Below are 27,123 nucleotides of genomic sequence, written 5' to 3'. Positions count from 1 at the left end.
AGACTTGCGCTGTAGGTTTGTTTCCTACAGTTGTTTCCTGTAGTTGTTTCTAAAGAAACAACGACGTCGAGGCTGCGTGCGACGAAGAAGGGGCGTGCGCGGAGACACGGTCGACCACTGGTGACGCCGAGCATGACGCGCGGTTCTCCTGTATGCGTTCCCTCGTGTTTGAGTCTCGCACATGCACGCTCTGTAGTATGGGCTCGCGCACGCACTCGCTCTTACGTCCTCGGCGCGCGTCGACACGCCCTCGTCTCCTCGTGCCCCCATCCCGGTTCAGAAACAGGCTCCTTTACTTTCTGTTCCTGCGATTTCCATCCCAACCCCTCCTCCGCCCCCATTTCCCCGCAGGCATACGTCATTCCAGCCTGCATTCGTATACGCCACGCGGACAGACGCATGCATGCAGGCAGGCAGCCAGACCGAAGTGCTCGCGTAATGCAAAATCCATATCCGACGGATATGCGCGCGTGCATGTCGTGTGTGTATCCGTGCCTGCGCGTAAGTATTCCCCCCCCCCCCCCCCATGTGCAACTCGCAGTTTCGCGTATGCGTTCTTCAGCGGTAGATCTGTGCGTCTATGTATAGTGGGGAACACGCTAGGGGGGCTCCTTCTTTTGAGAGACGTGTGCTCATTGTTCAACCCCGAATGTGGTGTACGGCTGTCTACGTGGAACCTATAGCGTCCATCCATTCCGCGCGGCTGTCTCAAAGGCGCGCTCCGCCTCGAGCGCCGAAAACAACCGGCTCGCGTCTTCGGAACGAGCGTATTCGATCTTCCTTTTGTGCCGCGTGTTGTGTAGTCCGCCCGGTTCACTTTTGGATTTGGCATCGTGCTTCGGTACCATCTCCTTGTCTGGTTCTTGCAGCTTTCAGCGTTTCTACGGCCCGTCTATATCTGTGTGTGTGTGTGTGTGTGTGTTTTTAAGCGTTCGATAACGCCTACGTTTCTTCGTGTCGTCCTACAGTTCCGAAGGTATACGCCATCGTCGTCCGGAGGTGCTCACTCGAAGTCAGCTCAGATCATACTTATCGATGCGATAACGTGGAGTGGTTTATATGATCGTAAAGCCAACTGGCAGTACCTGAACATGTCTGGCTTGATCGAAGCCCTAAGTGGTGTCTTAGGGGCTTTGCTGAGTTATACGATTGCTACGTCTCGTTCTTAAACGGGGTTAGTGTTCTTACACTGTACACCCTGCAACTTGCTCCTTGTTGGTCACCATCTTAATTCTTGACGCGTAATGTCATTACCAATTGGTGAAAATGGAAGCACGGTAATCATTGGAGTGAGGAGCCCAGCAACATTAATCTTCACTTCAGTCCAAACAGCCGGGAATTCTTCGCTTCATGGCGAGTCAGTGATGCAACAACTAAACATATAATAATAATAATAATAATCATAATAACGAGAGACGGGCTAAAACTAATACTTGTCAGAAGTGGGAGGAGCTGGACTTCTCCGGACGCTGTAAACATCTTCTACCGGGCGGACAACTAAACTTTTCTTGCGTGGCAGGAGGTAAACATGGTGGGCTTTGGTTCGACGAACACGCACAGACTTATCAGTAGCTAGAAACGCGACGAGCGTTCGCGCGCCTTTGGGTGAATACTATAGTCAGAATCTGTTAGGCCGTGAAGCTGAAGCCAGCGTGCATCCACATCTTTCCTGACTGACATCTGCATGCGTGACTGACAGGCGCATTTATGTCGCGCGACAATCAACCTCTCAAACAGGGCTTCCTTGGCGCTAAGTTGGACCGAGGCAGCGCGAGAGCGCTCAGAGAGAGCTCCTCTAAGCGCTGCAAATGATTCGACAGGTGACCGGTAGCTTCGCGTCTTCCGCCTTTCCTTCTTCAAGCACAACCTTACTGCCTTGCCCCTTGCTCTTCTGTAGCGCTGTTGGCGTCGTAGGCCCCCTCCCTTCTTCCAGCGCCGGTGCCCAACCCCCTGCGCAGCTTGTTACTTCGACCGCAACAGGCCTTGCCCACGCCGCGCTATCTGCGAGAGGCCGCAGAGACGCTTGGTGTCCGCGCATGCATGCGCGCCGCGCGAGACCATTAGCGGGACACGCGACCACGCACGTTTACCTACCCGCCCCTCTTTTTCCTCGGCTGGAGCGAAGTGGAAGGGGGGCAGAACCGAGGGGGGGGGGGGGAGAAAGAGTTCGCCTTTCAGTTGCGTCGTCAGTTGCGTGCACAGCTCCCGGAACCTCGTTGCCCTGGAGCGCTGCGCGCCGATGTAACCTACTGGATAAGCGTAGCTTCGCATTCGGGTGGATGCACGCAATGTAAATGGTTAGTCGGAATACCTAGTCTAGCCAGGCGTCAAACTCGGCGCGCATTCAACGTTACTCTGATTGACGCGAGATTTAGAGATTCCGAAGTGTCGCGCCACCATTGGGAGGATAAATTAACTGCGATGCCCGCCATGTGGCGTCTGTGAGACGAAAGCTTAACATATCTGAGGCACGTTCCTTCGATACTTACACCCACCCTTCAAAATAAAAGAAATTGTGGAAACTGGGAGAGTGGTAGTCGGGTATTTGGAGTGCTTCCCCAGGCTAGCCACCTATGTTTCGTGACACACACATGCAAATGCAAGGGTCACACCGTAAGACGCCGCTCGTCGAAACGTCGGCTGCACCGGCCCTTTAAAACCTGACCGAACCTGTTGGAAACTTGTTGGACGCGGCTGCAAGTGCGACGTCTCTCCTGCTTTTGGCCGTTGTTTACCGTAGCCCTTCCCTCCGCTGCACGGAACTGCGCCGAAGCACTGCAGCTGCCCGCGCCTCCGACGACTCGCTCTCCCGCTCCCCGAGGCGCGGCGCGGACGGCGTCGCTGGCGCTGCCTGCGTGTTGTCTGGAGCGGGCAGACAGCACGCCAGTCAAGCCGGCGGGCGGGCGGTAGAGAGCGAGGCGGTGGCGGGATCGATACAGGCGACGGGCCCAGCTTAGGCAAGCTCAGTTGAGGGCGCCCGTTCTCCTCGGTCGGTGGTGGGAACCGTGAACAGCCGCTGTCTGTTGGGCCCTGCGTGGATGTCGACTGCGTGCATGCCGTGCTGTCGTTGACGGGTGCTCGCTGCACGCGCGATCACGACTCGCTCGCGTGCAGCACGTGCCGTGGACGTGCCCGCGCAAGCGGCACGGGTTCGTCCGGTCTGGACTTTGGCGGCGTGCTGTTGAAAGATGTGTATGAGAGAGAGAGGTTTGGTTGAGCGAGATTGAGAGAGGGCATGGGCGAGCTGTGACGGCGACGAATGGCGGGTCATTGATGTGTGCGACTTTTTCATTGGCTCTTCGTTAGCTGACTGTTGACCTGTCTGTCGTGCTTGCTGGTCGACCCTGGCTGCGAGCGCAAGTGTTCAACGGCAGGAGGCAGCTTGTTTGCTAAAGAGAAAGAAAGCAAGAAAGAGAAAAAGCGATGGTGGGTGGTAGGTAGTGAGCGTGGAAGGAGTTATGTTTTTATTACGCGCGAGCGGTTGTGACAAATTGCCGCGGTGATTAATGTAGCCCACGGCCACCATGATGAAAGGCCACGGTTCCCCAGGCCTCCGGCATCTGACGCTGGTTACAAGAAGTCCCCCTCCATCACTGCTACAGTAAAGGAAGTTTGTGCCCATATTCGTTGTTTTCATGTGTTTGTCGTTGGTACTTCTTCCGCGCAAGCCTTCACGATCGCTCATTGGCTGCCGAACTCGGAGGGGAAAAAATATGCATGTCTCACGCACTGTGGGAATCCATGTAAGGGAAGCTTTCTGTGCTGGTTGCTTTGATTGACGATAATTAGCGGTGGTGTTGACGGCGAAAGCTTAATTTCTTCAACGTTCAGTCTAACATGAGAGTGGTGAGTTGATGTTAAATGTCACCTTGGGTGCACCACTGCTGTTTGCGTAGTGGACAGAACACACAGGGAGAGGTGTTTGCTTGATACGTTGTTGTGCGCCATATTTCATAACCTCTGAGAGGGTTGAGCATTGTCATTGCCTCAGATGGCACATCGCATCTTGACAGAAGTATTAAACTTGCATTGGATTATGGGACTGTACGTGCCAAAACCACGATCGGATTGTCAGGCACGCCCGAGTGGCGGACTCGGGATTCATTTTGACACCGTGATGTTCTTTAGCGTGTCCCAAAGTTTAAGTGCACGTGCGTTTTCTATTTCGTCCCCGTCGAAATACGGCTGCCGCTGTCGGGATCACATCCGTGGCCTCTAGTAATGCCATAGCCGCATAGCTACCACGGCATGCACAGAAGTGTAGAGTTGATGGTCGACCGCTTCCGTAATTTCGCCTGATTCCTGCGGTGCACTTTCATTAATGCGGCTCTGCTTCTGCACGCCCTGCATAATTTGACCGCTTTACATATCTGAATGGTGTTTATTTTTCAGAAATAGCAGGAACGTGCTGTACCGTACTTTGTACTCAGGCTCATCCAGTTCCCCCGCAACTGCTGTCTAGGGTTTACTTGCTTTCTCACGTAAGCTCCCCCCTCCTCCTTGTGTGGGAACTGCCTCTTCTCCCTCCTCTCTACTATTCTATCTACGTCCCTTCTGGACTTGTGGAGCGCTGCACTCTCTGTAATGCTTTTGAGGGGGCTTACGGATAATTACAGCTGTCAAGAGGCTATGGTGGCGACGCCCAGGAAGCTCCAGAGGGCATTGTGCACATTCGGCGCGGCGAGATCCAAACGAGTTTCTCACTTCGCCTTTCCTCTCTGACTCGCTCTTGTCATGTATACACACGCTCTGAACGACCGTTTGTAGCGCTGTGTCAGACAGCAGCAGCAGTGGGAAAGTCGAAGAGGCAAAGAAAGCTTCGCTGTAAAAAAAGTAAATAAAACACTTGTACATGGTCTCTCCTAGTGTCCGGCCGCCACTATGCTGGATGAATATGTGAACGTCTTGCGATGCATTCTGAATTGGTCGTATCGCCTGCCGAGGCACCGTCAACTGGCCAACTAATTTCCGCTGCTCGCTCCGTAGCCAGAATGTATCTCGCTTACTTTGAGATGACCAAATGCAGCCTTCATAGTATAGCTTAGCTGCCTTGTGTGTTAATGTACATCTCACGGTGACGCAGCTTGTCTTATATGCCGTCAATCGCGGTCTCGGTTCGAAAGTGCACGCGCACGCGGTTTATCCTACCAACATGATGAGTGTCGCGGCATCAAACTTATTTGAGCACAAGATGTTTGTACCGCTCGAAAAGAGTAACTGACTATACAGTACCAAATACCGAATTTCAAACTGTACAGCCAAGATGCTATTTGCTGTGAAGTTCAATACAAGGCGAAGTGCTCCCAAGAAGTTGTATACGCTTGCAGGAACAGCGTGTCGGACGCAGAATCTGGCGTCGTCGATTGCCTGGCAAAATATCTGAAGCCCCAGCTCCAGGTTGGGGCTTCCCTTCCACACTACACACGTTGTCTGAATAAACTCTTTGACTTTGACACTGTCACGAGCTCAGGGTCGCCACCGAGAACTCACAAAAGGGGGGGGGGGGGGGGCAGGCGTTTGATGCTCTGCAAGACCCTATAGCAAACGCAGTCAGTGAGTCAGAGTGGCGTGAACAGTAACAAACTGAGTGTATTAGGCAGTGTAAGACGCTTTTACGATTTCACGTGCACTATAGGCAGACAGTCACTGAGATGCAACGTAGGACTACTACATAAATTGACGTATTATACAAACTGAACGTTTAGGATCGGGAGCTTACAGTGCATCTGGTCACGTTTAGCGAAAGAGAGCTCAGTACGAAACAGGCACACGATGAACGGGGAAGCTGCGACAGCCCATTCAGCACGACGATGCAGGAATGGCGCGTTCACACCGGGGAACTCTGTCGCGCGAGGCGCCGCCCGACAATGTTCGTTGCCGAACGCCAACTCGTGCGAGATGTGCCGAAGCTTCACTTCTCGCAGGTTTGTTCCGAATTCACGGCTATATAGTTCAAGATTACCTCTTATGTGTCTATAAAAAAGAAGAAACAATTTGAACAATGCTTAAGCTTTGCCTTTAAAAGTAGAATGCCCGACAACATTCAAAGATCCCTGACTGCTTTTCACGCTTCCCGATAACTGCAGCCTGTGTAACCGTAATGTTTACCGGGAAACGCTGGCGGTGAACGTTATACACGAAAGCGAGCTTTCTGCTGTAGAAACGCGGCCTATTGCGCGGGCCGATCTCCTGTTATTGTTTCGCCCTTTCAATATTTTAGTCTAAGATCTAACATAAAATGTATCCGCTATCGGTGGTTCTTTTTTCTTTTTTTTTTTCGTGACATTTCTTTGTGGGCTGTCATTCTCAAAATTCCGAGAAATAACTTTGTAAAGAAAGACAAGGTATGAGCAACTTTGGAGATAGAAGAGTGGTTGAGTATGCGTAATGCAGAATTATGTTTGGCGAAACGACGATCGACGCAGGACGCGGGACGTCGACGCCGGATTAGTTGCGACGCGGGGCCCTTAACGCTGTCGCGTTAAAACGAACTACATTGCACGCACAGCCATCGCAAACATTATATTACGTGAGGAAATACCGTAACGAGCTTCCATAAAATTACGAATCGCGATCACGTCTCGTTCGGCTCCGTGCCGCTTTAGCATCGCAAGCACTTGCACTGTAGCCTCTGTAGCTACAACGACGGTATGTTAGCCGATAACACCGTGTTGATCGGGCTCGCAGCGACAGCGCGTGCATGACAGTACTGCCGGCCTCGACTATTCCATCGCTGCGTATTGCGAGACGCCATTTAGCGCTTATACCATTTGCATTGCACCAAACCTACATATACGTACGCACGTACATACATCTCAGGACAAACCGCGCTCTTATAAAATGACCAATGATATTTGCAACAAGATGGAATGATCGCGTTAATTTTCGCCAAAGCAGCAGTGCAGAGAAAAATAAATTCGTCGTATGCATTCGGCTCGTCCCAGCATGGAAGCGCACACGAACACTTAATCGACAGCTATTTTAATGCACATAACGTCCATGTGCTATAACACAGTACCCTTGTCCTGGAGACTTCTGCTCACATTTAGCAGGGCACAAATGCACAAAACACCGAGAAATGTGCTTCCCATGCCTGCGCCATTTGCAAAACAGCTAACCGGTTGTTTACAACCGAGAGCAGCTTCCGACCCTATCCCCTCTGTTCTCTCCCAATCCCGCGCTCTGATTGGCTTGCGAAGAGCGATGCTCCCTTTTTTTTTTTTTTTTCTTTTCTTTTTCTTTTTTTTTACGGTTACGAACGTCTATCTCGGACCGATCGGCGCGACGAGCGCATTTTTTCTTTCTGTCTCGCGACGTAGATTTCTCGGTCGCTGATGTTGTCGCCGACCGGAAATTTCTAATTGGAACGGGGCAGAAGAGCGATCCCTCGAAGACGGCGGTGCCGCTATGGCCGGAGGCTTTCTAGTCGGGGGTATAAGGTGTGGACAGGACGGCTGGCTTCCCAGGAGTTGCTTGGCTGCCCAAAAGCGAACAGCTCGGAGCTCCCCTAAACACCGTTGGAGCGTTCACGGCCGAGCAACAGTCCGATCCGGGAGATCCAGGAGCTTTAGCTTTTTTGTACGCAAACGGGAGTTTAGGTAGCCAAAGGGACCTTCGCGCACGCAAAGCGCGACGCCCACTTTGCGTTCTTCCCTACTTCTTCGGGGTCATTTTGCATACCTCTTGCGTTCTTTTGCGAGCCCGTTGGTTTGCATCCTTCAACTCTGCGTATTCGCAAAACAAAAAATCTCCCTGTAGTGTAATCAAATGTGTCGCGTAACTTCGCTGGCCGTTCTTGACGTTGGTGCCCACATATGGGGTGGAAACGTGGATTTTGACAAAGAGGCTCAAGAACAAAAAGACCGCACAAGGAATGATGGAGCGAAATACGTTAGACGTAAAGAGACCGGAAGAGAGCGGTGTTGTTTAGAGAGCAAATTGGGAAGGCCAATATTCTAGTGGACATTAAGGGGGGGAAATAATGGAACAGGGCAGGCCGTGTAATGCGTAGGGTCGGTAACCGGTGAACCGTTAGAGTTACAGAGTTGGTGCCAAGGTAAGAGAAGCGCAGTCGAGTACGGCAGAAAACTTTAGGGTGGGGTGATGAAATGAGGAAATCTTCAGGCGCAAGTTGGAATCAGCTGGCGCATGGGCAAGGGGTAACTGGAGATCGCAGGGAGAGGCCTTTGTCTTGCAGGGGACATAAAGATAGTCCGATGATGATGAAGAAATCTGGCGGAAGCAGGCGGAGTGTCTTCCATAAGCTGTGGTGCGGGTATAGGCAATTGCGTAAGTTGGAAATAAAATACAATTACGCATCATGTGTCTATCTGTGTGGCATACTCTCTTAAAATTATTCAATAAAGCTCCGAGCGTTTTACGCTTTGCTTCGGTTCCAACAAGTGCCTTGGATCTGCAGTAATTATTTATTTATCTTTCTTGGTTTCACCAGCGGAGAGCGAGTGGCGCTCGCCTCCGCGTTGGTCAAAAATCGGTCTGGCGTGGCGGATCTTTTTATAGCGCAACCTGGTGCGCCAGTGCTTACGAACGTTATACGTTAGCTACGGGTTCTCGCTTCACGTGGCACGAAAGCCGCCTCACCATTCGACGCGACATGCTGTTGGCGCGTTAAATTTTATGCACCGAAAGGAATTGACCGCGTTGTTCGGTGCAGCGAACAGTGGTCATGATGCCCTCGCGTTAGGAGTGTCAAAGTGGAAAACAGTGCACGCGTTTGAAGTGTGGGAAGCCGGTCACGTGGTAGAGGTAGATGCGTAGTCTGCTCCGGACCACCGTCACTTCCACTTCGCTCTTCGAAGAGGCCCGCCCGCACGTGTGTTGATTGAGCTCATGAACAACACCTTGCAGTGTAGTAAACGCGGTTTAAATCATGGACCCGGGACCTCGAAAAAACAAAAAAAGAAGTGCAACGCATTGCTAACGTATTTCGCTCGCATTTGCCGCTAAATGCCCCCTGTATATCTCATTGGCGTTACTCTCGACGAGGGAATGAAACGGACAAGAAAATTCGCCATTGGACAGTCAAATCGATACACTGCACGTTTGAAGTACGTACCTGTTAATCTTGTAACAGATGACAGAAAAGAGAACACATATAGGACGACACGGGATAAATATGCCACCGTTCCTTCTGTGTATCCCTACCTTCCCGCTCTTTTTTATATTTTGCCGTTAATGTAGTGCGAGGTGATAGGAACTGATCGAAAAACTGAAATAACCAGGCTGAGTGCTATAACACGAGGCAGTGACTGCTCATTTATGATGCGCAATGTAATGTGTACGACGCTAGCCGTGCACGTATGCTTGAATGACACGCGCGCGCACTTTGTTTTGCTTTTATTTACTCTTATTGTCGCGCTCGTACGCTGCGAGCTTTTATCAGCACAATACAGTCGCATAGAATCAGCACTCAGCTCTTCCCAAGCGCACGTGTTGTTATGTTGTTGTGCTAGGCGTGTAGTCACTTCAGCGCAGAGGCAAAAAAAAAAAAAAAAGTAAACAAAACGGGCGGGCTCGCCGGTTACTCGCGTGACAATAGGACTGTTCTGCTCCCATATTTTCCGATGTATACAAGAAGCAGGGAAAGGCAAAGCTCCTTCCGTATAGGATCACAGATGGGGGACCATCTCGACGCACTAACTCAATGACATGGGAAGTCTCTCACCGGAGATAATGCGGCCAGGTGCATATTCTTACGTCGAGGCCACGCTTACGTAAAGCGAAGCCGTATACGCGAGGGGGATCGATAGCAGGATATGTAGCGGCGCTATGCGCATGGGAAGGTAAACGATGACTGTAAGCGCGCTCAGAGACCGGGCTTTTCCTGCGCCAGGCAATCCCGCCGGGTTCGCGCTCCAGTACGTGTATGTAAAATGCACTGTCAGCTGTTGTGTGTGGGCGCCTCGCACACTCAAGAGCTATAGCGTGCCCAAGCGGCTCAGCGTATAAAAGAAAAAAAAATGAAAAAGAATAGGCGCCGCCACAAAGTCGCACAGCGCATGCGCAGAAACCAAATTGCGCTTAGATTCGTTCGTGTGCAGGGTGGTTGACGTGCACGCTTTTGCTCTGGTTACGCTCTGGTGCGCTATTTGGCGTTAATTTGTACTCATTATTTTTCGACCTTTTATGCGCCTGGCTGATAGCGTCCCTTGACTTTGGGTACCCTGTTTCTAAAACTCCCTAATATTTCGCACCCGACACACACACACACTCAAGATCATACATACGTACGTACATACATACATACATACATACATGCATACATACATACATACATACATACATGACGGACGCGTGTAGACACAAACATCTCACGGACTTGGGCAAGCGCTCTGGCTTCGCAATGTCGTCCGCACAGCTTGCCACCTCGCTCACCAGTATGAAAATGGGCGCCCGCACGCGTACACACTGGCCACGCAGGGCGCATAGCCGTCGCTGGTGGCTTTACCCGGAGGCGTATATTGGAGGTGCCCGTCGTCGACGTCGACGTCCACCCCCCTGGGAGCAGCCGCCAGGAGCTGCTGTTCCCGCTGAGTGGTGGTGTGTGCCCGGACGGGGTACCACTCGCCTATCGATTGCTATTGGATTCCCATCGGGCCTCCTCTCAGCACCCGCTGTCCCGAGCGCTTTCGTGCCATGGCCTCGGGTTGGGTTTTTGGATGCGGCCCGTGGGGGAAAGGAATGGGAGCGAGAGCGCGCAGGCTCCGCCCGCCTTGCCCCGGCGTTGTCGCCCAGATGACGGCACCCACGCTGCTGCAGATGATGGTGCAGAGCGGTCTGACTGCGCTAAATCATGCAGGCAGGATGGGGCATTCTTCAGATTGCGGTTGTTGCGTCGATACCCCCTTCCCCCACTCCCACACACGCACAGTTTCTTACAACGAGTGTGTGTGTTTATGTAAAGTTATACGTCTAGAATCAAGAAGACGGGGCCACTGTATTACTTTTATGTGTGATGAAGAGGCTAACTTTAATTACAAGCTAGAAATGTTATATAGCCTACCATGCTACTCACGGTGTTGGGTGAAAAACGTGGTTTAAGCATAGATCACACAAGCGGCACATGCACCCACAGACATGCACAGCTATGCTATCCACAAAGTCTGATTGGGACCATGTAGACCTCAGAAAAAAACCAAAAGCGATTTCACCGTGCTTGACGCGTATATGTGCTGGTTCCCCGCGTACCTGTAGTATGTCCCGTAGCTCCAAGCTCCAGTAGAGCTGCTGTGTATAGTATACTGTCTTCTGTGATTGTGTGTCTCTGTGAAGTGACTACAACAGACATAGAGTGCGCTGCAGGTCCTTGAGAATATTATGCAGAGGTCACATTGACGAGTCCCTCCAGAGCGCATGTTGCACTTGATTCAAGTATAGTTCGTGCGAGTCACATTGTGTCTGATGCAGTCAAGTCGCTATAGGCCGCTTGTTATGCGGACTTACGACGGTACGGAAGCACACTGCAGCATCCGCCTTTTGTTAGGAGGCTTAATGGTTTACACTGGCATTTCACACAAAACCGCAGTGGTTATAGTAGCTGCGACTTGCGCGGTGATAGTCAACAACCCGCGTTATGTACTGCTTCTCAGGATGTTCGAAGCCCCTGAACACCGGCGTGTGGTTACTGAAACAGAAACCGGCTGTGTCCTGACTTTTTGTCAGTCCTGCACTCGCTAGTATGCGTCTGAAATCGCATGTGCTGACGTGTCCTTTTTGTTGATGTAGTATTTTTTTCTTGTATCTTTTCTGTCTGAATGCCCAGTCACCATATATCTTGTATAGCTTTAACTTATAACTTTACCTCTTTTTTTTTTCTCGGTCTTATGGTGCGGTAACTGACATTCTTATCTAGATTTTACAGATCTTGCAATATATGCCCCATTCTGTTGGTCCTTTGTATCCGCATTCTTGTCTGTTGTCGGCTTCCACTGCAAGACTTAGCTTTCTGACAAGTTCGGTAATCGCCGCGGCGTTTGTTTGGCGATGCGTCAGTCCAGCCACTCATCGATGGTTTGGTGTCGAATCTCGTGTTTTGGGCGCAGATATACAGAGAGACTCACTAAGCGATAAGCTCTTCTATCCCGAACCATATCGAACGCAACCCGCTCCCGCAAAACCAAACGAATCTTTTTTTTTTTTCCCTAAGGGAGTCTTGTTTATTTTGAAAACACCGCAGGCGGGTTTCTTCATTTATAAATCTTCTTTCTTCTCGCTTTCTTTCGCTCTCGCTCTCTCTACTCGTTGGCCGCGATGGAAGATTGCTTAAAATGTCGCTTCCAGTCGTCCGTGCAATTCGTCATATCGGCCATTGCCGCGCGCCGGGAGGTGAAAAGAAAACGAGGAAGAAGAAAAGAAAGCTCGAAGAAACGAAGTGCCGCAGAGCGGCGAAAGCGTAAAAATGAGTTCTGCAAGAAAACGAACAACGCCGCGACGTTGGCGAGGCCAGAGGCTGCTTGGACAGCGAAGATGAAGTGCGCATGAGCAAGGAGAAGTCGTAATAACTCTCTCTCTCTCTTTCTTTCTCAGTTTAGCACGAAAGAGGGTAAAGGATGAGAAAGAAGGTTTGACGGAAAAGCAGCTTTCGAAAAAACAATGAAAGCGAAAATGTAAGATTATGAAGGGTTGCCGGTTTGTTTCAACCTGTCTCTCACCCTCTCCCTCTCACTTTATTTTTTCATTCATGTGGAACGAGACCGAAACATTAAAGAAAGAAAAGCATGATGAAGGTCGGGAGAGCGGAACCATCGCATTGAATAACAGCGCACGTGGGGGCCTTTACGCCCGAGCCGAAGATAAAAAAATATAGGGGGGGGGGGGGGGGGGGAGAAGAAAAAAGTGGCGACTCGAAGAAAGCGAGAGGAGAGGATGGAAACTAAGAGGCGAAAATAATGTGTACCGCGGCGCGCGACGGTTTATTTCGGCGGAGTTGCCCCTCCTTCCTGGCTTCTCTTTCATTACCCTTCTTTTTTTTTCTATCTTTCATTCCACATATTAAATTGGAAGGAGCAGTGAGGAAAAGGAATATGCCAAGCTTGGAGCGCATTAACATGGGAGGCGGAGAGGTCGGCCGCGGTGGGCGAAAGTGAACGGAGAAATAGAAAGAACTGGTAAACGAGCTGAGAAAGAAAATTTGCGAGACAGAAAGAACAGGAAAATGACCGTGCAGCATTATGGAGGGTGTGCACCACGTACTCGCTGAGCCGGTCACTACACGGCGGCAGGGGTTCAGTATAACGCCGATTATTATTAGCCGCACTTATGTGCATTTCTCGGTCTTCGAAGCTTGTGTAAATACTTTTGTGCATACGTTAAAGGACGATGTACTATGATGCTTTTTTATTGTTTTCTGAATAAAAACAATGAATGAATGGATGAATGAATGTGGTGTTCCGGTTGCAGGGCACACGGACTTTTACCGAGGGCAGCTAGCTCACACCGAACCATTTCTGCCGTTTTCCGCTTTTATGCTCAGTATCGAGCCGTTCGAGTTCTCTGCAAGTCTCAGATGACCACAACGAAGGAACACACAGCGACTATTACCCTGATTGGGGCAGCGAGGAAGGAATTACGCATGCTTGAGGGAGTGAACTCTCGTTTCATGCATGATGGCTTCAATGAGTGTAACGTGAAAAAGAGGAGGGATGCGAGCGCAAGGATGCGAAGGAAGAGAGGGGGAAGATGTGCACGGGAAAGAGCGAGAGAACCGTGGTTCGCTGATAAAGGGAATACTTCCGCGCTCGAAGTTCGCTCTGTTATGCAAACAGCGCTGGAGGTGGGGCTAACGAGCGGTCAACGTGAAAACGGTTTCCTTCTTTATTTTCGTTTTCTTCATCCCGTGACTTTGTACGTACGTGTATACGTTGTATGACTGCTGCGTCTCTCAACCCGCATGTGTGACGTGCACTTATGCGTATCATATTTTTCTCCCGTCATTAGCGTGTTGTGTAGCATGGTATGCGTGACGCCAGGCAAATCGCTCCAGGATTCATCAAAGGAAATCTCTCCCTTCTTTACTAGGCTTTGGTTTAAGTACTGAATACGGTACAATTGTCGATTAGGTTATGCAACTGCTTTCAGTGTATGTTCTTGTTCCGCGGGATACACGTAGCCTTTATGTCTTCGCTCATAAGTTTCCCATTTGCTCTCTACTTGCTCTTTCTTCGCCCCTCTATTTTCCCACTCCTCCCAAGCCGAAACCATGATGTCCTGGCTCGTGGCCACTTTGCCGACGTTTCCATCACGAAGCGTGGACCATCGGCTAAAGCAATGGTGTGTGCTGTGGCTTGCAGAATCGGCGATTCTGCGGGCTGCCAGAACTTAATACTGACGTAAAATACAGCCATCGTTAAAAAAAAGAGAGAGAGAGGAGCAGCAGCAATACTCAATTGAATCTCCACGATGAGTTTCCCGCAGCTGCCGCGCGGCCGTGGCTATCGTTTCATTGTAAGCTGTTTAATATAATGGCCGTGCTGCACTGTCGTTTGTCCACAGTATGTTATAGATATCGAACACGCCACGTAGCTGGATACCGCCAGCCTGCTAGGTAAAACTGCGTTTTCGACGGCAAGTAAAGATATTTGCGCATCGAGCGGATAACGAAGAGTTCCTTGAAATTGCTTCCACCGCCTCAGTGTGTGTTTTCTCTTTCTCTGTCGGTGCCTTCGACTCCCAGCACGTACTGCACAGGCTCATAACGCGCAGACGCTGATGATGTATCGCCTGCCCCGGTTCCGTTCCCCCTCTTCATAAAAGGAACGGCGGAGAGGAAGCCCTGCTTTCCCGCACAAAGAGGCTGGAGCAACAAAAGAAGCGCGACTGCACATGAATGGGCCAGGGCATTTTCCTTACAGAAACTTTCGGAGAATTCGCATTCTCTCTCTCTCTCTCTCTCTCATTGCGCATCGTCCTGTTTACTGCGCTTTGCATATTCACTAAGTCCGGTGCACCGCATTGTCCTCACTCGCTCACTGTAAAACGTACTTCACTTTCTCTCTGTCTCTCAATACCTCTTCCTCTCCGCTCGAGGGCGTATTTAGAGAGTTTTAGCATAGCGCTGACATTCTAGACAGCACGTCTGGCTGGGCGACAGCTTGCGACGTTATGCTCGATCGGAGCGTTTTTGCGTATCGCGGCTCATTTGGCGAAGTAAGCACTTTCACGGAAAATGAATTACGGGCGTCACTTTTACGCTATATTAGGGTAGCGCATTTATATTATTGGCGCACTTAAACCTTTTTGAGCGCTTTCGTTGTTAGCCCTGGCGAAATGCAGACGTCACAAGATGTAGCATCCTGCGTTGCGGTCACCCACCCTCGTTTTCCATCTAAGGACGCTTTATTAAAATAATTTGTTACGAGAGATTTAGCGCAGCTACGACGCATACAGCAGCGTAGGGGGTATGCCGGAACACCCGCAAAAGTATAACCCCGGATCAACAACGCCTGGGGTGACGTTTGGTGAATTGAAATGGAAGTTTAGAGCAGTAAATAGTTCAGCGTTCACCGAGCTGGATTCCCTTGCATGCTGGTTAAACAGTGCCAAAGACGATGATTCGCCAACAGGCCGCTCTCGTACTGTGCAATCCTTTTCTCCTCGTCTGTCGCTATGTTTGTCCGCAAGGAATCCTAGAGCGGATCTGTTGTCGGAAATCGGGCTGACCTGCGGAGCTGCTCGATTGCGTTTACTTGCATTTTGCGAAGCAGATCGATGCGACTCGACTCCATCCTTTGCAGCTAACAACTCAGTTTACACTAAACCGAGTTGACACAGCTCGGATCGACGCTATAGCTTTACGCGCATCGTTGTAGCGCTTACGTGAACCCAACGACCGCTTTTTGTTCGGCAAGCCGGCACGACCCGGCTTTATCGGGTTTGTTTAAACATAGCTCGGATTACTCGTTCCCCCTACGTCGAGGTCATTAAATCCAAGCTTGTAAAATAATTACTTCTACCCGCTGGTGTGCAACTTGCAAGTAGTGCGCGCGGAGCTCTTCCGGGGCCGTCGGCGAGGTTAAATATCCTACGCTAGACCTGCTTTCAGAGTGCCCTGAATACTGTGGAATATCACGGCATGTTCGGTGCTGCTGAATCCCACTGTTTGTGTGTGCGGGGGGTGGGGGGGAGTAGAGGCGTCTTCTCCTTGTGACTGTGTGACCAGCATGCAATGGAACTTACTTTCTGTTTATGGGGGGCGGGAGGTGGGGGAGGCGCGGAGTTCAGGAGAACACGCGCAGCCAGCACACTTTTGGAGGAAGAGGAAGAATTTCTCCGGGTATTCTTGACAGCTGTCACCGACCTGTCACTGGTTTTCGAAACCTACACACCCACGTTCCCTTGTCACGTCGGAGGTGCCACTCGCCCAGAAACGATTACACCTCACGCTAAATGCGGTCAATGGGCATGTTATAGCGGTAAGTTTACCTTATACGTCCATCCACGGTCACGCACGCGCACGCACACACACACACACACACACACGGTCACGCACGCGCACGCACACACGCACACACACACACACACACACACACACACACACACACACACACACACACACACACACACACACACACACACACACACACACACACACATATATATATATATCATTTTTTTTTGTAAACCCTGATGAAGATCGGTCCACCGATCGAAACTGTCGAAATTAAATACTTGTTCTGTTTACCTTGTAGCACCACTCAAGTTCTTTACGTTTGAAAGGTAGCCTGAAGAATCCCTCTTTGCCTACTATATACATACATATATATACATGTATATATATATATATATATATATATATATATATATATATATATATATATATATATATATATATATATATATATATGTATGCATGCCTGTACAAATATACTGCCTTTGACCACAACTCAACCGGAAGGCAAAGAAGAGGTCGTGGAAAAAAAGCTCGTATAAACGTGAAGTAAAGGAACCACGAGCTTGCAGCGGAGGCCTAAGCGCCCCCTTTGATGGAACCGCGGCGTGTGTACGTTGTACTGCCAAGACCCGATGCCTCAGTGGACGCGATGCACTCCGTCTACAATACTCGGCGCTCGAGCGAGATCGCGCTGCTTCACATATATATACAGGCATCCCGCGCACGCTGACGTATGTGCGTCGGCGGGGTTACACACTGCCTCCATCATCGGAGCAGTACAGTAGACGTATCGGAGGCATATGGGCCCGGGGGAAAGATAAATATGGGCGCCAGCGCTGGATGCCCCGTGCACTCCTCTGCTCGTCGGTGCAATCCCTTTCGTGCCTTCTTATGCCTGCTTAACGCGTAGACAGAGCGAAGAACCTCTTCCGCGCGACTCCGAACGGGCTCTCTCCCCTTCTTGCGAACGCAGCGTGCACTGTGTCTGCAGACGCGGCCCCGCGCGGTTCATTTGCATGCGTTTTTGTTTGATCTCCCGCAACCCGATGGGGAGATCAAGAGAGAGGGGGAGGGGAGCAGCCTCTCTTACTTCCCTCCTCGTTTGTTTTTCTTCTTGCGTTTGTCTTTCCTCGTCACTTTTACTATTACTATATTTTTTCCTAGTGTGCGATACTCGGAAGGAGTTTGCGCCTCTTCGAACCTTTTCTTTCCCTCGTGCGGCTGCAGCGAGGTTTGTTTGCCTTCGTTTTAGTCCGATCCGCCTGCGTGGCTCTTTTGAACCTCTCTCCTGTTTTCTCTTCTGGTGGGTACTTCTTACGTCCGATTCCTTAACTCCTTCCTCTTTGGACTCGGTATAGGGAGCAGGTGCTCTCTATCGCATCCTCTCTCGCTTTAGTTAAGTCGCTCGTCGGCGCAACCTAATTGTTTTAATTTTATTACGTCGCCTTGCCAAGCTATTCGTTGCGTTGCGCCATTCCTCGTGTAGCCATGATGGCGTGCGTGAGTCCGAGCAGCCGAATCTATTATTCTCCGTTGGTGGACTTCCGCCTGTTTTCTCGGGAGTTCATCATTTCTAAACACGGGTTTCCGACCTTTTGGTGACTTCTAGGTTTTACGTTGTCTCTTTTTTTTAATCTTTCGTCGTCTTCATTTGGCACATTCTAATGAGGTTTCTTTTTTTTTCGCTTTGCTTCCTTACAGGATACTTGAACGCAACGAGGTGGTATAACCTGTACGCCAGCCCCCAGGTTCCTGATCCGGGGAGTTATAAGGTAAGGACTGCGTCGTGCAGTAACATCCCTAACACGTTTCTTATATATATGTAAGAACAAGAAACTGCGTAACTTGCGTCTTTGCCGGCGAACGGGCTTATTATATAGGAAGCGGGGAGAGCGTTTCAATTAGGGTGCTCGCGTGGTACACGAACGACGACGAACAGGTACGAACCCTTGAGGCCTCCTCGGGGCGCACCCTGTCGTTTATCGAACTACTACACACGACGAAGGCACAGTTGGAGCGAAATTTTAGTCGTTGTATCAGATGTTCATAATTATAGTAATGTCATACGTACAAAATCTTAATGCGCGCGCAGAACGTGGGAGCTGCGGAAAGTAATTCCGAGACCCCTCTGCAGCCTGGAGTTGCGGTTGGTACAGTGGTGTGGCAACGAGATATTCGAGCCACGTCTTCACGTTTGGTTTCTTGACGAGCCCACGTTTGCATGCAGGCTTCGCCAAAAGCCGACGTTTAATGGGCACGTCAATTGTCATGTGGTCGCTGATGTGACGGGGCAGACAATTTACGGTGGTCTATACGTCACTCGGTATACGTTGACGACATGCCCTTTGATACCTTTGACGCCATAAGGTCCACTGCCGTGGGTCAGACGACGGATGCACATGAGCGGAAGGCGAGGAGAGGCCAGTCTCTCCTCCGCGACGTTTTCAGTTTGGGTAGGTGATCCGGCACAGAGGGGTACACGTAGCCGTTGACGGTGGCGAACCGGGGCACTGCTCCCTTCAACAACGATTCGCGCCATGTCCGCACACAGGCACTTGGTCTGGAGGCACAGAGCCAGATGACACGCACTGCCGAACTGTCGCCGCCGCACATTCTCGCTGCTGTTGGTCACGCACGCCCGCGATGCTGGCCAAGTCTCCGGCAAACCACAGTCTGTCACACACACACCGCAAGGAGATCCGAGCAGGTCACCGACAAACTCTTGCTGAAAACCTTGTTGTGGCTCTTGGGAAGCGGAGCCAATTCGCCGCCGGGCGTTTTTGGGCCGCCCGGTACTCTGGGTCTTGGCAGGCGTGGCGTTCGCGCTTGTCGGTGGCCCGCTCATCGTTGGTCATCCTTTGCTCGCCGAAGACGTTGGCATTCCCGCTTCTGCTGCCGCCGTTGGTCTAGACGGGCAAGCTGCCCTTCGTCATTGTGGGCACAGCTACTCGAAGTGGAAGGGCTCGAACGGTCGGCCGCTGCATGTTCGGCTGCAGCGGCTTCTCGCCGCTTCTGCGCCCATTCTCGCTTCTTTTCTCGTTGGCGCTCCTTGAAGGCGCGCTCTTCCTCCTCGGAGAGGAACGATACGCTTCCTACCCATGCTGAGTCCAAAGTGCAACTGATAGCGTCGCTGAGAGAAACGACTACGTCAGGAGAGGACACTATTGCGTTTTATTATACTTTTCGACCCTCTACTGGGAGCGAAGGAGCGCCGCCATCCCAGGTTTTATATATGTGGCCATGAAGGTCATGCGTCATAACATGGTCGATAAGAAGTTAACACTCGGAGCGACCGCCCCGACTGATAACATCACGCGGAAACAGTTGGACGACTGAGACGGCTATATATATATTTATTTTTTTCCATTGTACACGGCTCTTGCCCGCGGACACAATTTTCATGAGAACCTAGCCATATACAGCTTCGGTGTAAAAACGAAAGAAAGAAAAAAACTCTTGGTAGAAGGAGAGGGGGATCGAGCGGGTAGGAAGCTGAGCAGCTGAGAAGAGGGAGAGAAAGGGGAAAAAAAGAAGTCAAATCGACGGGCCGACGTGACACATTCGCTGGCCCGACAAACAGGAGCCCCGCAGAAGTAACGGGCGGGGATCTCGTATTCCCGTTACGCTGTTCTTTTTTTTTTCTACGGCGAAAAAACGGCCCGACCCGCAATACACGCAAAGGTCCGTCTGTCGGCGCACTGCCTCGGGGGTGTAGCTGGTTGAGCGGCTTCGTATACCGCCGAAAAGGCGGTGTCAGGATTGGGGTCTCAATCCCACCGTTCGTAACTCGTTGTCAAGATTGGAGTCGGGCATGAATTAGAAGGTAGCTGGCCCATGCCGCCGTCCAACTTATCCACGCTGAGGACGTTGTTGAAGGGAAGGACTGCTTCTCATCGAGAACGAGGAATATGGGTTTATTTACAGTATCGACATGCAGTTCATCAGTCTAGCATGATTGCGAGAGAAAGTACAACAGTCTAATACCCCTGTCACACGGGCACCCGCGAACTCCGTTGAACTCCTTCGTCTTTACGCCAATGGAGTTGCGCTCCGTGTCACACGGTCTCCCTTGCGCCAAGGAAGTTAAATGGAGATTTTGGGCGAAGGGAGTTCGGCAATGACCATTACGGTTGGATGGAGTACTCTCGTTCACAGGCAGCTACAGTTCTGCAGAAAACTACGCTAGTAAAATCGTCGTAACTGGTTAATTTACAAATTTTAGCATTATTATTTTTTTTTGCCTTGGGATATATGCCACATAATGGAAGTTTTAATTTGTTTTTAAGGGCATCAGCACCTGTACTCTCTACACCAATACTTCGCCACGCTGCATCGGGAAACGTCGTTCCGCCATTTTGTTTGTTTTTATATGCACGGGAGCCGCACGTATCGTTCAAGCCGTACGGGTAAGATTCTCCGGGTGACACGCACCATGAGCGATCCCGGCGCACCGCGAACACACAGACACGCGCGATTACACAGCGGAATCACAACTCGAAGCGCACCGACCCAACAACGTGACCCGCTCTGCCCACGCACGAAAGCAAGAGCGCAGTGTGGCCAGCATCGCTTGCAACTTCGCTATGCTTGGAAAACAAAAGTCTTGCGGTAACGTACCGCAAAGTTTCTCGCTGTGATTTTATATTATTACATACTGCGTTAAAAAAATGCACATAGATTACTTTAACGGCGACCGTATATGTGAACAGTTGCACGCGGAAGTAAGCGCAGCAGCGCCGTTTGTACCCCGTGCGGCGGCCATCGAAAGCTCGCGCTGTGCCGTGTAGCACGGCCGCAACTCCGTTACCGTCAATCTCCATTAGGGAGTTTCATGCTCAACGGAGTTCGCGGGTGCCCGTGTGACAGGGGTATAACATGACTGCTTGAGAAAGTACCTCGAGCATCCGCACAACAGCGGTTTATAAACACTCGGTCCCCCCTCGATTCCCCAGCCATCGTAAACAAGCCGCCTCTCCGCGGGACGGCTTAGACACACACACACGCACACACACACACACACACACACACACACAGGTTTACGGTCCGGAACCGACGTCACACGGACTTCGTAGAACTCGGAGCTGACCCCCGCAGCGCGGCCGGTAGCCCATTGTCCTGCGTCTCGAACGGCGCGTGGGAAGAGGCATCAGTAGACGTTCCCGCGGGCACCCTCCCGCTCGCGGCCGACCAGGTGGGCGGTGGCGGGCTCAGTAACAATAGTTGGTCCACCGACCGCGTTTAGTCACAATGGCGACGAGGCTAGAGCGTAACGGTGGCGTTCCAAGCAAAGGTTGCCGCCGCTGTCGCAACTGGCTGGCAAAACTTGCACCTGAGCAGGCCGTTCTTAACAGCGGGCGATGGTCACTTGCGGCTGGAGTTCGAGGCGCCTAGAACTCGGCAAAGTTGTATGCGATCGTGAATGCTCACCGATCGAGCGACGCGACGCGGCTGCGATCCAGCGGCGTATCTAGAGTGCCGCTACTGCAGACAAAAAAGGATTCTTTCTCGCTGAGATACCCGCATGTTTACATTCCTGCTCTTTTGCACCAACGCCTGGGTGAGTTGGTGTTGTGGCTTCGGGGTGGAGGACGAGAGACGGATTCTTGGAGCAGACGAAGGAGAGGAAACGGAAAGCATTTACAATGTGTAAAGATATAGCAGAAAATGGCGTACAAGTAACGGTAAGAGCGCACCAAACCGACCGGGCGGCTAGTGGCGACTCTTCCTCCTAACAATGGGCCGGTTCTGCCTTAAGACCCATCGACGGCAGGAACGAGGCGGAGCGCGTGCTGACGTCACCCGCGTCGCGTACCTCTTTCGTCGCGCTAGAAGTCTCGGTGCGGCACACCATCAGACTCCTCAGTTCGACCCCCGGAAATTGGTCGGCAGTTTCGTCGAACTTTGAAGGTGGTCGGTGGATGTTAAAATTGGAGCCCAGCACAAGGGCAAGATAGGCACGCAGTGTGGCACAACGATTGGATACCATGGTACAAAATGTGTTCATTGGTGGGAAACGCCTATAAATAGGGCGAATTAGATTTTCCGGCGTGTTCATCCTCGTGATATAACATAAGCATACCTTTTCTTAATTCTGCTTGCTTTGTCTGCGTCCCCCCCCCCCCCCCATTTTACGCTAATGTCGTCTGCTCTCTCCTTCATGTCTTATGCGCTGTTTCTAAGTATGAAATAGACCTAGCCAACGAGCTTGAATCACCACCTTACGTCGAACTGAAGTATTCCGGTCGCTCGTGTGCCTGAAAGATTGTAGAAGTCTGATAATCACCCTTGTGACGTTAATTGCTAGCGTCCCTTGTCTTTAGATGCGGAGGAGGAGACTCTGCCTCGTAAGTGTGTCGCCATCATACTCGACATGTCCCCGCTATATGTATATAATAATCATCTTCGAGACAAGCTCATCCCTCAGGAGACGGCGCTGCTCGTATAGCGCTTAGCCTAGAAAAACACCGTTGCTTGAAGAATATGTCCCATAGAACGCATTGGAATTAAATGACGGGGTTCCAAAGGCCTCGTGTACTCGCAACTTCACGCTCTAGCGATTCAACGCCGTGTCTCGTTAATAACGAGCACGACCGTCGATCGAAGGCTGCCCCCCCCCCCCCCCCCTTCCCGCAACTTGGTATTTATTAGTTATTCTTTATTGTCGCTTTCTTTTCCTATATCCCCAGAGATGGAGTGGCTGGTTTTCTCCCCGTGTAGGCTGGGGCGGATGCCGCAGGTGCTGTAATTATGTTCGAACGTGAAGCAGTGATGACGATCACGAAGCAATGTGCACAGCAAACTGGAAAGACACCAGTTCGGCTGATGTCTAGAAGAAACGTGCAAGCAAGCCTCCGCAGTCTACTCCCTGCAGATTTAACACATAGACGGAATTTGTCGACAGCAAACAAATCCTTTCGTCCCAATCAGGAAGTTTTTGCACGTATACCGTCAGAACGGGACCACGTTGCGTTCCAAGTGTTATTTGTAGAAGAGCGAGCGGACCCTGCTCTTGGCTCATCCAAACGAATCTTGGGGAGATAGGACGCCGTATGAATCACTACCGGTGTGGCTCCGGCGCCAGGAAACACGATCGCCGCCTCTCATGGCGGAGGCTGCCGACGCTCACGGAGCCGCGATCAGACGCGCCGATCGAGACTCCTCTCCCTGGTGCGGTAGCGGTGCCCAGCCCGAGCTCTTCTATTACAGCTTGAACAACCCACACAGGCACCGATGCCCGACCGACAGAGGGAGTTCTCGACCGACAGAGGGAGCGCAAGCTGCTATGTCGCTGCGAGCTGCATCGCTTTCGCTGCTTACAACCGCCACGCGGCGCTGCAGCAGCGCCCTCGCCCGCTCCGAACGCCGAGACTCCGGTAACCCGAACCCAAACAGAGCCGCAGTGCGTGGATAGCGTCAGCGGCTCACGCAAGCAGAACACCTGCAGCCACCAAGCGATACGCTTCGTATATAGAGTTGAATAGAGCTTCCTAAAGACGTAACAAGAAGTGAACGTATCATTATTTCCTAGCGGCACCATTTGTTCGACTACTGATGGCTAAATTCAAGTCTGGGTCTTCCGGTGACCATCAGATAACGTCAGCACGTTTAGCCTTAACACAAACATCTACAACTATGAATTATAGTCCGCGTCCTCCGATCCCCGCAGTAAGGACTCGCGTTGCCCCCCCTTTTTTTTTCCTTTTTTGTTTACTTCCCGTGTCCTGGAGGTCTGTGTGCGCGGTCTCTCTCTCTCTCTCTCTCTCTCTCTCTCTCTCTCTCTCTCTCTCTCTCTCTCGTTCTGACAGGTCTCTCTGGCTTTCTGGCAAGGGGGATCTGCGAGGTGGGTTCTGCCGGCACGGGTTCTTTGATTAAGCGCGTTAATCTTGCACGAGGAGGGAGAGCTCGCGTTACCAGAAGCCGCGCTGGAGTTATGCGCTTGCTCCCGAGACCCGGCTGAAGAGAACCGTTCCTCTCGGTCCCGGTATTTCTTAACTTTCCTTCAACCTCATATCTATAAGCATCGTCATCTCATTCATGCGATGATCGGGAGCGACAAGTGACAGCTTGGATTTATCAAGCAAACCTGATGCAACGAAGCGGCAGAGAACTCGAAAGCGTGACAGGTGTTCCAATGAGTTTCGAAGCCTACTGCGCATACCGCTTGGCTTTTGCAGGTCGAAGCGACGGCGCATGCTCTGGACTCAGCTATCGTTCTAGCTGACTGTATAGTGCGCAGTGGCAACGAACCATTAAATCTGCTGACTTGAAAATAGCGTAACATAACCGCATTGTTACGTAATGTCTCGACGTGCAATGCCTGTTTACGCAGTTCATGCAAGCAGTAATTGAGTGATTACTGCTTGCACTGCTTGCAGGACAGAGGTAATTGGAGATCGCAGGGAGAGGCCTTCGTCCTGCAGTAGGCATACAACAGGCTGATGATGCTGATGATGATGCAAGCAGTAATAACCTGACCTATATAACGTGTACGTGCGAAGTAACTGGCCGATGCGCGCGTCAACGCAGGGCTTCTGTTTCTAGCGGGGCAAGCCAGACATGACGTGGACGTGATTGCAGCTTCCGCACGTTTTGTGTTTGTGCCCTGTCCACACGCCCGTGTAGTCTCATACAGCATCCATATCGCCCCAAAGCCTGCCGCGTTGGTCGCATGACCAGGCCAGTACATCCGATGTATATTAATAGTAATCTGCATCCGTACTGCACGTGTAATACGCCCTCATGTGCTATGCGCAAATTTTAAATCTAGACCACTCTGGACTCTTCTAAAACAATTTTGCAGCAAACAAAGATTAGGCATGCTGACTTGCATTAACGATAACCTGGAGTATATTAGGGTGCCGGGTGACCTGGAGTGCTATTCCAGCTGTTGAAACGGCAACAGCAGCAGCACTGCATCCTACTTTTGCATTTGTAGGACTATAACTGCGCACTGCACGACGTCCTCACATCGGCGAAAACTAGCACGTCTATGCACGTTTGGTCCTCGAACCCGTGCCTTGCAAAAACACCCCCGCTCGAACTCCACCGAGAATTACAAAAGCGAAATGCCGAACTGCCCGACGAGTCAACTTCGTGGAAGTATACATTATAGTGTGGGGTGGGAAGTGCGGTTACTCGTGTAGCCTGAAATAATAAATTACTAGGTGGGCGCGGGATTATATATACTGAATGTGTATACGGAGCCACCCACGGGCCATCACCGCAAGCGTCCCCACAACGCGTCCTTCGTTGAAGAATGTCGCCCGCCCGTCGGATATAGCAGGCTTGCAAGGAGGAGGTCTAGGCAGCATCAGCAGCAGCAGTAGTTGTGCAAGCGTGCATTATGAGACCCCGGATGCGCGCGCGGAGGCAAATGCGAGGCATTCGCAACCGGCACCGCCTTCGTGTTTTTTCCAAGAGCGCCTTTAAAATATTTACCGCTGTGCCGCGCGCGTTTTACGTTGAGTGCGAGGAACGCGCAATGCGAAAGAGGCTTTTCGCTCAAGCCCTCCTGAAGAGAAAGAAAGAGAGGAAAAGAAGGAGAACCAAATATGCTGACGATCTGTTTTTGTCGATCTTCTTGTCTCTTGCGTGCTGTTTCACTTGGGTGCTCCATTCCATAACTCCCTCTATCTCTCTTTCCTTTTTGCCTGTGTGCGTGTGGGGAGCTCAAGCCGCTTTCAGTTCGTAGTAGCCTTCTTTTCCTATTCCTTGTTGTTTATTTTTTAATCCGCCTCCTACTGTTAAACATTTTGTACGCAATAGGCAGCGCGCGTAAAGTATATTGTATACTCACACACGGCCCTTTCTATAGAGCACGTATATGTATCTACATATGCGTTGTGTCTATCTATTTTATATAGTCTCGCGCGATTCGGTCGTGTCTCGGCAACGTCTCGCGTTTCATTTTGTTTTATGTTTTCCTCTTCCGGGTTATATGTATACGGTCGTAAAGCGCAGGCGCGAAATGGCTCTCCCTCCCCCACCCACACTGCCACCCTGGGAGCAGCAGCGCGGTACCGTGGAACCGTGTGTAACTACGCGCCCTTTGCCTCAGCCATGGAGGTCGTTACCCGCGCCGCAAAGCGCGCCTATTGCGTTTAATATTGCCTCGTGCGCCAGTTCACGTAAGAATTTAAGCGCGGCGCGAAGTGCGCCGTAAAACAGACACGCACCGCGACGTAAGGGACTTTGATCTTAGTCGACTGGCACCCGCCGGCGTTGCACGTTGCCTTCTGTCGCTGAGGGCGAGGTTGCGAAGTCGAGTCCCGGCAGCGGTGGCCGAGTTCCGAAGGAGGTGGAACGCCAAAAACGCTCGTGCGCCTGGACTTAGGTGCGTGCTAGGAAAAAAAAAAAAGTAGCCAAAACAGAGCTTGGAGCCTTTCTCTGCGGTGTAGATCTGTCACAACCCATGCGTTGCAGTTGAACGGATGAGAGTCCGTGCACAGTGCGAACATTCAAGCGAGTAATAATAACTGACAGAGTTTGACCATGAGCTTTCAGGGGCACAGTTGAGGACTGAGGGTTAGTTTAGAGCGCTTTATTTTTTATTATTTTTTTTATTCTGCTCCCATCTGAGTGCCGAGGCGGGGATTCGCACCCGCGACCTATAGTGCATGGCAGCAGAACGCCATGGCCAGCCAGCGCAAACCAAACGCTTCTGCGGGTTGTGTCTGGTCCACAGCGGTGAAGCACCTTTTTTCCGCAAGGATTAA

The 27,123-nt window shown here is 51.2% G+C and overlaps 2 protein-coding genes across 13 annotated transcripts in view; one reads left to right on the top strand and one right to left on the bottom strand.

Annotated features, from left to right (window-relative positions):
- The window catches only part of LOC126518504 (uncharacterized), a 212,639-nt gene that overhangs the window by 46,803 nt on the left and 138,713 nt on the right, over nt 1-27,123 (top strand). For all 12 annotated transcript variants that reach the window (XM_072287101.1, XM_072287100.1, XM_072287106.1 and 9 more), the window contains exon 2: nt 18,110-18,180. The gene's annotated coding sequence lies outside the window, so the exon portion shown is untranslated. The remainder of the gene's footprint in view (nt 1-18,109; nt 18,181-27,123) is intronic.
- LOC129381976 (uncharacterized) overlaps nt 1-27,123 on the bottom strand; it is a 227,644-nt gene that overhangs the window by 139,321 nt on the left and 61,200 nt on the right. The gene's annotated exons all lie outside the window — the stretch shown is intronic.

The sequence above is a fragment of the Dermacentor andersoni genome, chromosome 3 (genome assembly GCF_023375885.2).
Source record: "Dermacentor andersoni chromosome 3, qqDerAnde1_hic_scaffold, whole genome shotgun sequence".
In the NCBI taxonomy this organism is placed as follows: domain Eukaryota; kingdom Metazoa; phylum Arthropoda; class Arachnida; order Ixodida; family Ixodidae; genus Dermacentor; species Dermacentor andersoni.
The sequence above is the reverse complement of the archived record's forward strand: the minus strand, read 5'-3'. Positions and strand labels throughout refer to the sequence as shown.